At 31.6% G+C, this 11,116-nt stretch overlaps 1 protein-coding gene across 1 annotated transcript in view; it reads left to right on the top strand.

The window, feature by feature from the left end:
* Nucleotides 1-2,226: 2,226 nt before the first annotated feature.
* LOC148617892 (nephrin-like) overlaps nucleotides 2,227-11,116 on the top strand; it is a 69,456-nt gene continuing 60,566 nt past the window's right edge. The window contains exons 1-3 of the mRNA XM_088585542.1: nucleotides 2,227-2,414; nucleotides 3,857-3,895; nucleotides 8,127-8,205. The gene's annotated coding sequence lies outside the window, so the exon portion shown is untranslated. The remainder of the gene's footprint in view (nucleotides 2,415-3,856; nucleotides 3,896-8,126; nucleotides 8,206-11,116) is intronic.

Here is an 11,116-nt window from a genome sequence, read left to right as displayed (position 1 = left end):
AATTTTGTGGCAATTATCGCAACTCCAAATGGATGAATTGATTTCAAATTTAATATATATCTTTATATAGTATGTAGGCAATTTTGGTTGCAGTCCTGTTTGAGTGGGGGTTTACTCAGTGTGAAAACTTGTTAAATTATATGTTATTTATTTATACCTCTCTACATACAGTATGTTTCTAATTAATGAATTAAGGGTATTTTTTTATCTCAAATTTTTAATTTTTTAATGACAGCCTTAATTTGCTCATAGCATGACATAAGATGAATCAAAAACCAAACCAAGGAAAAATATTGTGGTTAATCAAAACTTTGGGGAAACATTTAACATTTATATTCTACATTCTTAAAGGTCTAAAGATCACAGTTTGAATTGGTATATTAATTCATATTAAAAAGTGTGAAAAATCCATTTAGAAAATGACATTATGTCTATACCTGCCTGTTCAGTATAAATATATTACCAGCAAAGTTTATGTAAGTGTTACTTTGTATTCTTAATTGGTTACCAAAATCATCAATTATAATTGACTATTGACACCTCACTTAATTGCTTCCATTTCATGATTTTATGAAATCATTGAAAAACAAAAATTATCTAAATATTTGATTAAATTCTGTGTAAATTACAGATGAACATCCTATAAAACTTATGACACTAATAGCATTTGTTGTTAAATTAAATACCAAATTATGATATTTAAAAAAAAAATGGAATTTGTTAAATGAAAATCAAATTAATCTTACAATGATTTATAACAGGAACTTAATGTAAAGAAAATGAATAAATCAATATATTTACAAGAACGCTACTGTTTGATATTTATTGTCAGCTTCTGATTAAAGGGCATTAAGTTGGAATAATTGACTATTGTTTGGACCTCTATATTTATGGTTAATTAGGATTGAATCAAAGAATATGTTAGTACTCTAATATTAGAGCTTTGAAGAACTTAGATACCAGCAGTGGTGGATCCAAGCAGAGGGTTTGAGGGATTTAGGGATTAGACCCCCCTTTTTTTGTCTAAAAAAATATTCTGTTGATTGAAATGTTTGTACAATACCCCCCCTCACCCCCACCGTTTCAAATTTCTGAGTACACTGTAACTGTATCCAATGACAATAGTTGTGAAGTGCCTTAGTAGAATCTTTATAATTAGCCTTAGTGGAAATTGACTTCTACTCTGACTTTCAGGTAAAAGAAAAATGGGCTTTTCCGCACTCACGAATGAGCATATGTCACCACTCTGTGCCTGCTATCCCTTGGTCCTATTGAGAAGTGCATATGTACTTCTCAGTTGTTCTTTTTTTTTCAAAACTCATTTTCATTTATATTAAACTTGGTAGGAGTAGATTTGAATTACAGGTATGTGAATTGTTGCTTGAGTAGCCTACATTTGAATTTGAAATTATAAAAGGGTTGATAATACATGTAAAAGCATAATAATTCTCTGTATCTATAAACTATTAGTGGCAGAATACATTTTATCAGCACTATCTCCCCTCATTTTCATTTTATCAATGAACCTGCAGATGGAATTTTCCCCACCTTTGTGGGCATGCCCTATGACACATGGTCCAGTCTCCAGATTTAGATAAATTCTTTTAAGTGTCACCTTTGACACTCAGTGCCAAATACATTTGTTACCATGATTTAAGTGATAATGTTAATGCTTTTTATGCAAATTAGGTAATTCTTGACACAATTTATGCAAATTGAGTAATCAAGGGTCACTGCATTGTTATCCATTTAGGAGTTGAAAGATAAACTTCATTCTCTACAAAAGGAAATATGATTCAGTTTATGGATGTTCATATTAATAATAAAATATCTGTTGAGATCAAATTTCTAATCCATTGTGGTTTTTCCTTTTTTCTAATTTATTGGTAAAAAGGTAATTTACACAAAATCATTTTTAAGAAATGATGGATTTGAAAATTTAAAAATATTAAATTGTATTAATGCTTGTATTTTTAAACCCCTTTAGGTTATTGCTAAAGATATTTATTGTTCTGTTCTTCAAGGCAGATGCCTGGAAATCACTGAGCTAGAAAAAACAACTTCGAACAGTCTGATAAAAGAACATTAGCTTTTGTTCCGTGCTTTAGCATTCTCTGTAGTATTTCTTAGCATGACAAAGTGATGTAAAAATTACAGGTGAAAAAAAAACATCAATGAATTTATATACCTGGGTAATTTGGTCATATTTTGAATGTTATAAAGTAAACACTGCTGATCGTTTGGACTAGCATAGGTTCAACAGATAGTGAATGGCTTGGTATTGAATATTGGTATTTGAGAATCTAATTTTCTGATGCAGTGATCAAACTGGGATTTGTAACTGTGTGAGAAGTTAAACAATTGTTGGTATTGGGTTTACGGAATTGCATTGTAGAAATTCTTTCTAGATTATGGTAAGTCAAAATCATATAACATTTGCACTTTTGAATTTTTTTTCTGCTGAGTTGTTGATTAAATGCTTTTGATAGAAATGTTTTGATTAAAACTGCAAATTCAGTGACAATTTTATATGCAGTAGACTTGTGCTTTTTGGATTTCTTTGTTAGTTATTTTGAAATAAAGTTGGTTTTTTTTTTAATGCCTGTTGAAGATTGATATGTATGTGGTTTGTTTACTAGTAGCCTATGATTGCATTCTAATTCTTAGAAAAAGGAAAAGTTACATGCAGGGCTGTACATACTTCTGTATAAATTTATCCTTCTTTAAAAGAATTTATATTCAATAGGATTTAGCCTTACTAGAAAAAACACAAAAAATTCCAGAACTTAATAGTGCTGATTTGTTCAAAGGCTGGTGGGTTTGGCTTTAAATTGCTATAAACCAAGAAACATTTGCTTGTAACATTTACATTAAGCTCATAATGGAAAAAGTCTTATTTATTAGACTTCAGACATGTATTTGTTTTCAGATGTTAATTTAGGGTAATAGTCTGGACCTCTCAATTGCTAATTGAGGATAATAGCAGAATGAGGTATCTAATGCTAATTTAGGGTAATAGTCTGGAGAGAAAGACAAACTTATTGTTGTAATATTTATCTATTTGGTAATCTTCTGAATAAATATTTGACGACTTGTGTTACCAATAGTTGGTGGTGTTGTATAGATTAGGGTTCACCTACACTATAAAGAAGTGCATGATCAATACCTGATCGGTTAGGAGAGGTTTTATTTGTTAAAACTTGTTGCTTTGTGGTTTTGTTGTAGATTTGCAGTGTCAATTATTAAATCTTCATTATTTTAGAGGTTATTGGGAAAGATGGAGGAGGTCATATTTGTTAAAACTTTTTGCTTTGTGAATTTGCAGTAGATTTGCTACGTGAACAAAGCTAATTTTCATTATTTCAGAGGTAAAAGGAAAAACTAGGAGAGGTCACATTTGTTGAAACTTGCGGCTTTCTTATTTTCTTGTAGATTTGCAATGTGAACATTATTTTATCATAACATTTTTCTATTAACTATAAATCACAGCCACTACATACATAACTTCAGTATGGGGTCCCATATCCTGGGATGCAATTTCAGGTCTGTCGCACTTCTACTTCCTGTTTACCAACTTTATGGCAACCTGGACATTTCTGTCTCTGACTTATATTTAATGGAGTTAGGAGTGGGAAAAATATATAAAATAAGGAAAGCATGGGCTAGAGGGTATAAATGCCAAAAAACTTGAACAATTTTGATAAGGGTTGAAGTATTTGATTTTTAAATTTCATGTTTTTAAGCTTTCCATGTCTGCCTCTTAAGGCAATTTGCCCACTTACTGAGGTTGATAAAGAATTCTGGTTGTTTATGGAAATCTTTACATAGAATTTATCATTGTATATTTTTCTTGCAGGCTCTTATTTGAAGACAGGGATAATCAAGCTAGAGAAAGGTAAGAACTTAGGATGAAGATAGTAATGGGCCAAACAAATTCCATGTATTTTTGAAGATTTGTTTTTCTTCCACTTTAAAGCAGCAATCTGCCTATTATCATTACATACAATTCTTATTTGACTGTAGAGTATCAGTTGCTTGTAGAAGATTTAAATACTGCGATCCATTAATTGCGCATGGAGTACTTTGTTGAGTGCATCATGCTCTGCAGTAACTGTATAATATGCTTTCAATTTGGAAAGTTCTTGCTTTGCATCTTGGCCATCACAAAATCAGGTATGTTTTTGTCATAGCTATGGCTTGAAAGCTTATCTCTTTAAGGTTATATAATGAATAGAGCTATAATTAAACTGTCTGGACGTTTATGTATAAAAAGCTGCATTTATGTAAAATAAGATAAAACTTGTCAGAAAATATTTACTTAAAGGCTTCTAGAACTTCTTATTTATCACAGTTCTGAAATATAGTATAATATACTTATTGCTATCAATGGCAGTTGTCCCTGATGATAGAATACTGGTAGCCAAAGAACTTGAGAATCTCTCACAGAATCAGAACTGTTCTATGATATTAGCCGTGACCCTGCACTCTGAAATCCATCATATTCTTCTGTATCAATCCAATCATAGCAGTTAGACAGACTCTGTTGATTTTCTCGTTTTATTCAGCAGTTATATAAATTACATTATGACTCGTATTTAGAACCATTCAGATTTGGTATGGCTATAGGACTCCAATTTTCAGCCCTGTGTGGGACTAGAATTCTATGCCTTAGTTTGTGTAGGTTTTGGTGGAATGAGGTCCATTTTATATAATTTCTGCAGAGGTAGAAGAACTTATGTTTAAACAAAGAATCTTTAAAAGTGGAAAAGAAAAATAAAATTCTACTTATTCCTATGATTTGTCATTAAAGGGCGTGTTGAAAAGGGGGGATGTGCTGATCCATAAATTATCCTCAAGATCTCCACTACTTTCAGGAAGGACTAAACTTTAATGAAAGGCTTCTGTAAGTGTATTCAAATACACGGCAGATGCTTCAACACTGTCATGAAACTACGAAAGGAGAAAGTTTGGTAAGGACCCCTTTTGGCCCCTTAATTTGGGCATTTTTGAAAATTTTATTAAAGTAGATTTCTAGGTAGTAGTAGTATAGTTAAATGGTCGCAGACACTGAATATAGAATGTTTTTGATGAGATTCATGACGTTATTCCAGAAATTACAGTATGCATTTATGTAACTTTTTCAAAAAACATTTTACTTTAAAGTTTTCTGCAATTTTTAAGATAGTTTTTGTGTGGAATGGAGGTGGCCACACTTCTGTTGACTCAAGATATTTTTACGAAAGTTGTAACTGACAATTATACACAAAATATATGAAGCATGAGAGTCAACATGCTTGTGGCCATTGTTAAAAGAGTGAAAAACTGCACAAAATTTGTTGTTTTCCAGCCTTTTTAACAGATTTTCCTAATCTCAGCCAAGATTGAAGTGCATATATGATGATTTATGTTCAAATTATTACCATAAACCAATCAAATCAACTATAAAACACATTAAAGAGCTGGAGAAACAACAAAATATTTTCTTCATGTAGACTTTGTTTTTTAGGCCAAATTTTGTCCTTACCAAACCATCTTCTTTGTAATCAAGTGGTAAATTTGACTTGTTGATAAGTGATGGCATGGATAATTGAGAGAAGGGGAATTTATTGAAGCATTCCAGAATTTCCAAAGTTCATTCTTTGAATTTCAGGAAGAGTTTCCAGCTCCCATTTCATTCTCAAAGCACAAAAGCTCCTTGCCTTCCAGACCCTGCTATACTTCTAGTAGACTTGGAAAGTTACAACCCTCCAATATATCTGTTTATTACGTGTAAAGTACTTTGCATGATTATGGTAAGATTCTTATTGTTCTCTAATCAGTGCCCTAATTGTAGTGAGAAGTGGCTCTAGGATATAGTGTCTCTATTGATGTACAGATAAAAGTAGAATTCTAGAGGCCATTGGCTACAAACAAGTGCTCTTATGGGCTAGAGTGTCTGTCTGATGAATGTTACGAGTTCAATTCCTGGCTTTATTGGATTGGTATAATTATGCAGGTTTTGCATTGAGTAATATTTACACCAGTTGATAGCTCCTTAATATTCAGATATTTTATTGTGTGGGTATTTTTTGTGCTTCAGATATTTTATATAGATATGCTGTTAATGTTTGTTAATTTTATTGGTTTTTAACATGGAAAATCAAGGACTATTGTGGCAGCAATTACCAAAGCAAGTCAATATTAACTACATGCATCTGTACATTGAATTTTTTTGTATATGCAAAAAATGCCAATTTTGTATTTATTCTTTATTTAAGCTTTTGTAAAAAAGAAAGTTGCTTTATGTTTGTCTTAATTCTTGTGAGAAACATGAATGAGTTGTAATTGCAATAATTAAAAGAGAAACTGCAGTACTGAAGTTTGATTTTTTTTTTCTCAATATGAGAAAACAATAATTGCATTGTTAGACCACATACTGTGATAAATTGCAAAATAAGCATGCACATTGATTCCTGGAGTTTTAGCTTCTGAAATGTTTACTAAGCTTTGTTTAAATTCTTCAAATTTTGAAACTAGGACTTAAGTCCCATGGGATTTTCCTACTAAAAAACTATAATTCTTTAACTATGATTTTTTTAAAGTGAAGAATCTCTGCACACCTTTTCTGCATTTTTTAAAGGAGAATTAGTGGTATTTAATTGCTCTTGAAATCAGTTCACTGGGTTTTTGTTCTTAGCATTTCAGCTGTTTCTTTAGGCCTGGGTAAATGAAAGGTGGTTATCTAAGTTGGGAAACCACCAATTAATTCAAGCTGGTTGTAGGAGAGAAGAGGATTCTCTGTTCTGTGTGTTAATTAAGGATTGTTGTAGGAGTGAAGATGTTTCTTTTTTATATGTCTTGTTTAATTAACTTTTTATATAGGTGACAATAGAGGAATACTTTAATGTCTCCAAATATAGACTAAGATTCTTTAAGCCATTGGCTAGTACTAATAAGTGCTGTTATATTTATGGATTTTATGGTTAAGTTTCTACAAGTTGTAAGTGTATGTAGGAGAGAATTTGATGGTGAAAGGATTATATAAGGTATCATTCACACTTTACTGATGTTAAGAGACTATGTCATTTGGTTGACATAAAAGCACTTGTTTCTACCTGTACAATTACCAGGATTTTAGTTGTATGTAGTATAGATAGCTGTATATCAGAGGATGCGAGACTTCCTTTCCTCTTTTGTCTACCTCGGACTTTACTTTTTATGAGCAACTCGGTGGGTGTTTCTAGAAACGCAGAGGACGCTTACCCTACCAGCACACCTGGTCCATGCTCCCAGTTTTCAGTGGAGTCCGAGTTGTTCATTTACTTTTGTTACTTTGTATGTATTATTTTAGTTTCTTTATGTTCTTTGTTGTGTATGTCTGTTTTCCATGTCTGGTCTTTGTACCTGGATTATATTCTTTTGATTTCCACTAGAATCTTGGTTTCCCTGATTACTCTTAACACAAATTGATAAATTGTTCATAACAAATTATGTGCCATAAGGACTGTATTGTTGCAGAAAAAGTTGATGTCGTAAATACAGTGCAACCTGTGTATACCCAGTCCTTACCCGATGTGACCTGACTGATGGAATTTGTTCAGTATAGGCAGGTGATCAGTTTACTCAAGATTAAAATCCATTGAAACTGTTTATAAAGAGACTTAGTAGGTGTCTGGTATGGAAAGGTTTTTGTTTCATTCAGGGTTCAGTTTAGACAGGATTCACTGTAACACTTTTCTTTTCTAATAGCTTTTATTTTAAGTGTGAAATTGAATGTGATAAAATAAGGCTTCACAGTGGTCACTCTATCCCTATAAGCCCCAAGTCCAAAACTAACCACTGTTAAATGGACCCACTTTATCCATTTGGTCCACCTTTAACAAGTACCATGTATTGTCCTTCCCAGGCTGGGTACTGTTAAATTATCCATTTAAGATTCTGTTTAAATTCTACCTGCTGTTTCTCATTAACTTAATTATTACCTTTACATACCTGAGTTTTACCTGGTCAAGAATCCTTTGATGTAATACCTGAACTTACCTGGACAATAGGTGACCAGCTGAGAGATCAAAGACTTGTAAATTTGTTGACTTAGTAGTATATTAGTTGATACAGGCAGTTATATGTGTAAATATTGTTGTTTGTAGATAGATTCTACAATTGATGAGATTATCCAGTCTATTCGACAATGATTGTATTTCAAATTGAGTTGAAACTTGTATCAAGGTAAGTTGATGTTATTTTCAGTAATGTTTACCATTTTGGAAAGAAGAAAAAAAAGAAAATAATTTGATTTAAGGATGTGTATTTATTTAATTGTATATAACTTTAATTCTTCATTTTATTGACACCCAATTATGTTTAAAAAGAAATTTACCTTGTATGTTAAGAAGTTATTAGTTTGAACAGTTTAATATATTTCAATTTTACAGAGCAAAAATTGAACCTTGCTGTAACCTTCCAATTAGTCAAATTTTCTATTTGGTCCTCAATTACTTCATAAGGTTTAAAGTAGTTTCAATAAATTGTTTAAAAATGTTAAAAAAAAGTTCTGTTATGATTTTTGAAAAGAAATTTTCTTTAAAATGTTGAAAGGGATATTTCTAATTTCTAAAGCAATTTTTAACTATTACCAAAACAGATGTATTTGATTGAGAACTTTCATAACTTTTCAATTACATGTATTTGTTATAATTTTATAGAAATTGTTCCTTTAAAACTTGGGGGGTAATATTTTTTAAACAATAATTTCTTTAGTGAGAACTTTTTATGGCCGTGCATAAGTGATTGAGATTTACATGTACTTCTAAGTGTAAGAAACTAGAAGAAGCATTTTGTTTTCAAAGTAGTTTTGAGAAAACAACAACTAAACATGTTTATGATTGGTATTTTAGGGAAAGATACTTTTTATTACTTTTTTCCGCTTTTGTTCAAAAGTTTTGTCTAATGTCACCCAGTCAAAACTTGTCATTTCATTTATAAATATTATGGCATGTTTATGTTACAGTGACAGAAATAATTTGAAGGGTTGTCCATGAACTTTTTCATTGTTTTCAACCTGCTTTGTGGATGTGTTTTCTAAGTCCTATATTACCCCACAAAATTATGGTGCAGCCTTAAGTATTGTTGTCCATGTCAAGAGTTTTTTACATATCCCCGCTACATGAAGTCTGTTCATCTGTCTGTCCCCCAATGGTTTCCAGATAAGTACGGATCAAATTATTTACTAGTACACAAAAGTTGTGGCCTTTTTCAGTTTTCAGTTGTTTGCATCCCTCTAGAAATTTTTTTGCAATGTGGGGAGGCATTATATTTTTACATGCCTAATCAGATGCCCTGTTTTTGAACATGTTTTAATGGTTTACTAGCATGGATCCGGAAACTGTCAAAAATGCCTGTCATTGACCGACAAATTCTGCTAATGACCGATGACCATTTTCCAATATCAGACATAAAAAAATTGTCAATGTGTGGTCGAAACCGAACGCGTCCACTCACTCTAATATTTTGTAAAAGACAGAGTATGTGATGAAATAACACAATTTCCAATTTTGTCTTAAAATAACTACATAAAAATTTTTTTTTCGGTCTGAGCATGTAAAGACTTGAAATAAATGTCTGCTGAAGTTTGATAAAATGTCTGGCAAGGGCTGTCAAATTTTCTGGACCCTTGTTTAACAGGTAATATAGTGAAGACAATATTGCTATACTAATTTGTTGAATAAAATATTTTGGTTTGAGGATTTCAATACAATACAATGCACTGCACCACCCCCACCCCACCCCTTGTTTCCTCTCTACTCAGTATTTTTTTTGTGGACTTTCTTTTTAACTATACTTCCACTAATTTAAAATGAATTGACAGTGATCATTTTATATTTCAATTTAATTATGTATTGCTACTTCGTCTTTTTTACTATCATTTGCTTTCATTTAGTAAAACAAAGTAAGTAAAATGTAAAGAGCAAAATCAGAATTAAAGTAGATGGGAAAGCAGGTAACAGTGCACAAAATATCTTGGAAACTGGAATTTCCAACCATTAATTTTACCACAGAATTATGAAAACGTAGTAATTTCACAACGACCTTCTAACTAATAACAGTACTAGAGTCATTTCACACCTACAACTTGTAAACATATCTGGAGGGGATGAAGACGCTATCATTCCATTTATCTCATTAAAGTACAAGATGTTATCAGGGGCAGATAATTCATACCATTGTATCTTACATCCTCCTTTATATCTTATGTCTCAATGCTATTGTTATTTTGTCAACAGTTTCACCTTTGCCCTTGAAAATTATCTGTTTTATTACTTGGAATTGAGATGTTTAGGCAATATTTTGCAATTAAAAGATTCTATGATTAAGTCACATTTTTTTTTATTATCCTGTTGAAATACATGTGTGGTTATAGATTCTAGAACTCTTGGTCAAAATGAGATTTTTTTTTGTAGTAAATGTAAGAAGTTATAAAATGAGCTATTTGAAGTTCTTGTTAAATTGAGAAGCTTAGGACCAGCATTATATACAATTTTAGTACTCCCAGAAAATCACAGTAAAAGCTCAGCATTGAAAATAATATTTGTTCAGCAATTCAAAAGATCCTTGTTAATCATAGTTAAAATATATTAAGATCTCATGCTTTTTGACAGTCTTCTAGGTCAGTATAGAACCCCCAGGAAACCAAGCAACCTCTAAACAAATACTTGAGTTAATTGAGTGGCCTGGTGACAAATTATCTCCCCTTAATTATGATACAGACTCAATTTTAGGCCTGGTTATCACAGAACATCATGGTTTATCAACACATACCTGATAATGAGGTTCGAATAATTTTATGGTGTGTTTCTCTCACAATTACCATATCTTGTGATTGATAAATATAGGAAATAAGTTAATTGGGGGAGGAGTGTGAAGTGATATATTAACAATGGCAGACTGGGTCCATCTGCTGTAGGATAATGTTCTGTCATTTTACATCAGTTTGATTTCAACTTTTAGTAGGATACTTTATTTTGACATCACTTTGCTCTCATGTGAATGATAGATTGTATGCTGCCTAAGGAAGGGGCTATATGGTAGAGAATTCCTCATACGATCAAATGAAAATTAAGATTCATTAATATTTACTTTT

This window comes from Perna viridis, chromosome 5, assembly GCF_037379345.1.
Source record: "Perna viridis isolate PV_CMFRI_1.1 ecotype Kerala chromosome 5, ASM3737934v1, whole genome shotgun sequence".
Classification (NCBI taxonomy): domain Eukaryota; kingdom Metazoa; phylum Mollusca; class Bivalvia; order Mytilida; family Mytilidae; genus Perna; species Perna viridis.
Note: the sequence above shows the minus strand (reverse complement) of the source record. Positions and strands in the feature narration are given on the sequence as shown.